General features: G+C 53.7%; 1 non-coding gene across 1 annotated transcript in view; it reads right to left on the reverse strand.

Annotated features, from left to right (window-relative positions):
• LOC124608767 overlaps positions 1-231 on the reverse strand; it is a 1,910-nt gene extending 1,679 nt beyond the window's left edge. The window contains exon 1 of the ribosomal RNA XR_006979337.1: positions 1-231. This exon is cut by the window's left edge and continues 1,679 nt beyond it. This is a non-coding gene — a ribosomal RNA (small subunit ribosomal RNA).
• Positions 232-5,000: the final 4,769 nt, after the last annotated feature.

Below are 5,000 nucleotides of genomic sequence, written 5' to 3' on the forward strand. Positions count from 1 at the left end.
CCGATTGGTTTTGATCTAATAAAAGCGTCCCTTCCATCTCTGGTCGGGACTCTGTTTGCATGTATTAGCTCTAGAATTACCACAGTTATCCAAGTAACGTGGGTACGATCTAAGGAACCATAACTGATTTAATGAGCCATTCGCGGTTTCACCTTAATGCGGCTTGTACTGAGACATGCATGGCTTAATCTTTGAGACAAGCATATGACTACTGGCAGGATCAACCAGGGAGCTGCGTCAACTAGAGCTGAGCAGCCGGCCGCCCGGGAGTGTGTCCCGGGGGCCCGCGCGAACACGCAAGCGTCCGCTCAATTATTCTGCAAACAGGAGGAGGCTGAGCCCCCCTGCACAATACACCGTCCTAAGTACTTGGTCGGGTTCGAGAGTGGCGCAATCGCCCGGAGTTTGGCGAGTAGACGCTTTAGGTGCGACCACCCGTGCTCCCAACTGAGCTTGCCGCTGCCGACAGAGGCCCGGGAGCGTGCTGTCGTGGCATTGCCGGCGGGAGACAACACGCGCCACCTACGGTGGCCGGCAGCTCCAACGCCAGCGCCACAGAAGGACAAAAGCCCCACTTGGGTGCCGAAGCGAACTCTCCCAGCACAGCGCACGCGCCAACACGTCCGCACAGCTGCGATACAATCCACCTGCGAGAACCGCAGAGGCGACCGAGCAGCAGACGGCGTCGCGGCGCCGAGCGCCGGGCGGCGGCGCATCCTCAGCGCACACAGTCCTCAATCGGACCAGCACACTGCAGATGTCCACCGCGCTTCGCACCGGGCCCGCGAGGACCTACTTTGGCCGCACGGCGCCGCGTGCAGGGTGCGCCGGCGCGCAGCTGCGCCGCCTGCCGCCTCCGTCGGCCGGCGCGCCTGCCACTGGCCGCCCCCACCAGCCGGCTGTAGCGCGTGCGCCCACGCACCGCGCGGCCAGCACGCCGGGAGGCCCCCCCTCACCGGCCGGGGACGGTCCCACCCAGCCACCGCCGCGTATCGCTTCACACCCACATGCCATTCACGTTCGTGGGCATGGTGGGTATCGCTGAAACAACCGGTTGGTAGCTCAACCGATCGTCGCCATCACTGATTCACCTCTAGCGAGAACAACCGCACCACAACGGTTTACCAGTTGTTCATTTGCGTAACGTCACCAGCAAACGTAGACGTCCATCGCCATTTGCAAATTCAACGATTGTTGCATGCCTGTGTCAGGTGTCACGACACACTATGTCTGCCCACATACACGCAACAACATGTGCACGCTTCGCGAACACGTGGAAGGTGGCCCCCGTACGTATGCGATGTCCATTGCGCGAACGACTGTCAACCGGCCTCTGTCGCATGTCGCAGATGTGGAACGCAGTGCACCATGCTATCACGGTGTGTGAGAGGAGACGACTACGTCTGACAACACGCGCCACTACATCAACAGACGGCTCATGCTGATCGCCATCCACGGCATACCATACTGCAATCCAGCTCTTATAGGGAGACGACACGTAGCTGAGTGCACAATATTTGGACCGTATGGTTCGCCGTTGTTGGCGCAGTCGTGGTACGGTCACACATGTACCACGATGTATCATTCAGTACATGAGGACCAATGTGCAGTACAGTGTGTGATTTGGACGTACAACATCAGCGGACAGTTGACACAAGCCGTACCACAACGTAGGCTGTGCTTCGCCATGCGAATGCCAATGAACAACTGCGAAGGGCATTGAGCATGTACGTCCTACTGCCATCCGCATTACAGTGTATAGCTGCAAGGTGTTTCACATGAAGCGATACTCTGGGGACCGGGCAGTGCGAGTAGCAAACTATATTGCGGGGGTTGCAGTTAGGCAACACTACACTAATTTAACGCGTCGTATGACAATTACAGAGCAGGTTAAGGCCCAACGTGTGTTGGGTTAAGGCCCAACGTGTGTTGGGTTAAGGCCCAACGTGTGTTGGGTTAAGGCCCAACGTGTGTTGGGTTAAGGCCCAACGTGTGTTGGGTTAAGGCCCAACGTGTGTTGGGTTAAGGCCCAACGTGTGTTGGGTTAAGGCCCAACGTGTGTTGGGTTAAGGCCCAACGTGTGTTGGGTTAAGGCCCAACGTGTGTTGGGTTAAGGCCCAACGTGTGTTGGGTTAAGGCCCAACGTGTGTTGGGTTAAGGCCCAACGTGTGTTGGGTTAAGGCCCAACGTGTGTTGGGTTAAGGCCCAACGTGTGTTGGGTTAAGGCCCAACGTGTGTTGGGTTAAGGCCCAACGTGTGTTGGGTTAAGGCCCAACGTGTGTTGGGTTAAGGCCCAACGTGTGTTGGGTTAAGGCCCAACGTGTGTTGGGTTAAGGCCCAACGTGTGTTGGGTTAAGGCCCAACGTGTGTTGGGTTGAGGCCCAACGTGTGTTGGGTTGAGGCGCAACATAGGTTAGGTTGAGGCGCAACATAGGTTAGGTTGAGGCGCAACATGGGTTAGGTTGAGGCGCAACATGGGTTAGGTTAAGGCGCAACATGGGTTAGGTTAAGGCGCAACATGGGTTAGGTTAAGGCGCAACATGGGTTAGGTTAAGGCGCAACATGGGTTAGGTTAAGGCGCAACATGGGTTAGGTTAAGGCGCAACATGGGTTAGGTTAAGGCGCAACATGGGTTAGGTTAAGGCGCAACATGGGTTAGGTTAAGGCGCAACATGGGTTAGGTTAAGGCGCAACATGGGTTAGGTTAAGGCGCAACATAGGTTAGGTTAAGGCGCAACATGGGTTAGGTTAAGGCGCAACATGGGTTAGGTTAAGGTACAATATGGGTTAGGTTAAGGTACAATATGGGTTAGGTTAAGGTACAATATGGGTTAGGTTAAGGCGCAACATAGGTTAGGTTAAGGCGCAACATAGGTTAGGTTAAGGCGCAACATAGGTTAGGTTAAGGCGCAACATAGGTTAGGTTAAGGCACAACACGGGTTAGGTTAAGGTACAACACGGGTTAGGTTAAGGTACAACACGGGTTAGGTTAAGGTACAACACGGGTTAGGTTAAGGTACAACACGGGTTAGGTTAAGGTACAACACGGGTTAGGTTAAGGTACAACACGGGTTAGGTTAAGGTACAACACGGGTTAGGTTAAGGTACAACACGGGTTAGGTTAAGGTACAACACGGGTTAGGTTAAGTCACAACACGGGTTAGGTTAAGGCACAATACGGGTTAGGTTAAGGCACAACACGGGTTAGGTTAAGGCACAACACGGGTTAGGTTAAGGCACAACACGGGTTAGGTTAAGGCACAATACGGGTTAGGTTAAGGCACAATACGGGTTAGGTTAAGGCACAATACGGGTTAGGTTAAGGCACAATACGGGTTAGGTTAAGGCACAATACGGGTTAGGTTAAGGCACAATACGGGTTAGGTTAAGGCACAATACGGGTTAGGTTAAGGCACAATACGGGTTAGGTTAAGGCACAATACGGGTTAGGTTAAGGCACAATACGGGTTAGGTTAAGGCACAATACGGGTTAGGTTAAGGCACAATACGGGTTAGGTTAAGGCACAATACGGGTTAGGTTAAGGTACACATTGTTGTAAGGAAAGGTGTTTTGGGGGGGGGGGGCCGGTTTGTTGATTGTGATTATCGTAAGTAAATGACTGCGGCATCATCTGATTTGGCACGTCAGGGTGCACCTTTGGCTCATGACAGGCGGCGCTCTGATTCCATGCTTGTGGCAGACCTGTGTCTTTCATTCCTGCCATTGTTTTTGTGGTGTGACAGGAGGCAGTATTGTGATGTTGGGTGCACCCCTGTGTAGGACATGTGTGGGTGTTGGTGGCTTAGCTGAGCAATGGTGGTTGTCGGAAGGGTGGGATATTCTGTTTTCCGAGTGGACCTCCCGGTCTGGTTATGATAGTGTGGATTGTCTGATGTGGCAGAGAGGATGCACTGGGTGTTGTTCCATGCTGGTGCTTACATATTGTCTGTGTGCCTGTTACAGGCAGAGAGTAGTGCGTGATAAGAGTGTCTGGCTGACGTGTGATTGTGAGCAGAGTCTTTCAGCATGTATACGGACAGTTGTATACATTATCTGTATTCTGATGGCTCTATCTATTACTAATCAGCGCCGTGTATACGTTTAATCCGGTTCCAGTCGAAACTATTGTATCTCTGTACATTAGTGACACGGCGAGCCCGCTATGTAGTTACTCGTCTCGGCAGCTTCCACCGGTGTATGGCAAATGATTATAAGGAATCAGTCTAGTCGTCAATACCGATAGTGTGACGTCACATGTCTGGGGTGGGGGACGCTGCGCCCTTCCGGTGGGTCATGGCCTAGGAAGACTCTTCCCACGCAGGGGGGCTTGGACTGTCATTGACTCTTCCGAGTAATATACTTGCCGTACGTTTTTGCGACTGCGAGTGCAACGCTCACCGGTACCGACATGGATGGAGCGCCTCCTAGCTGCCGCTGAGCATCTGCATTCGTACAGAGAGCAACGCGATCGCGTCTGTAGCTCGTACGTGGTACAGCTCGCAGCTCATGTATATGGACAGCGGGAATGTCGCATATTGGACATAACTCTTCATGAAACGCACGTTATAGGGGTGGATTGCACATTGCGAGTGCGAGCAAAGTCCGCCGTTCATCCGCTGGAGTTGCGAGTTGGGCGGTTGGGGTGGGGAACGAACGGGTGCAGGTGGAGTGATTGCCGGTCCACGACTTCGTGCGGCAGAGGCGCTGGCGTTGGGGTGCTGTTGTCGACAGAGGATGCAGGCTTTGTGGGTGGGGTCGAAAGAAGGGCACTGTGGGCCCATGGCTGTCTTAGTCGGCTTGGCGTCTCATAGATGACGGTATCGTCGTTGCAGGAGGTCATGTTGCGGGAGACCTACAGATGGCAGTATGTTTTGCGGTGCGCTCGACATGGCGGACGTAGTGTTGTCAGATTCGCATAGATGGAGGTATTGCATGTGGTTTCGCCGTATTTTCATAGATGGCGATACTGTTTTGCCGGCATGGTTGGCGTAGTTCCGT

Source organism: Schistocerca americana, chromosome 3, assembly GCF_021461395.2.
Source record: "Schistocerca americana isolate TAMUIC-IGC-003095 chromosome 3, iqSchAmer2.1, whole genome shotgun sequence".
In the NCBI taxonomy this organism is placed as follows: Eukaryota; Metazoa; Arthropoda; class Insecta; order Orthoptera; family Acrididae; genus Schistocerca; species Schistocerca americana.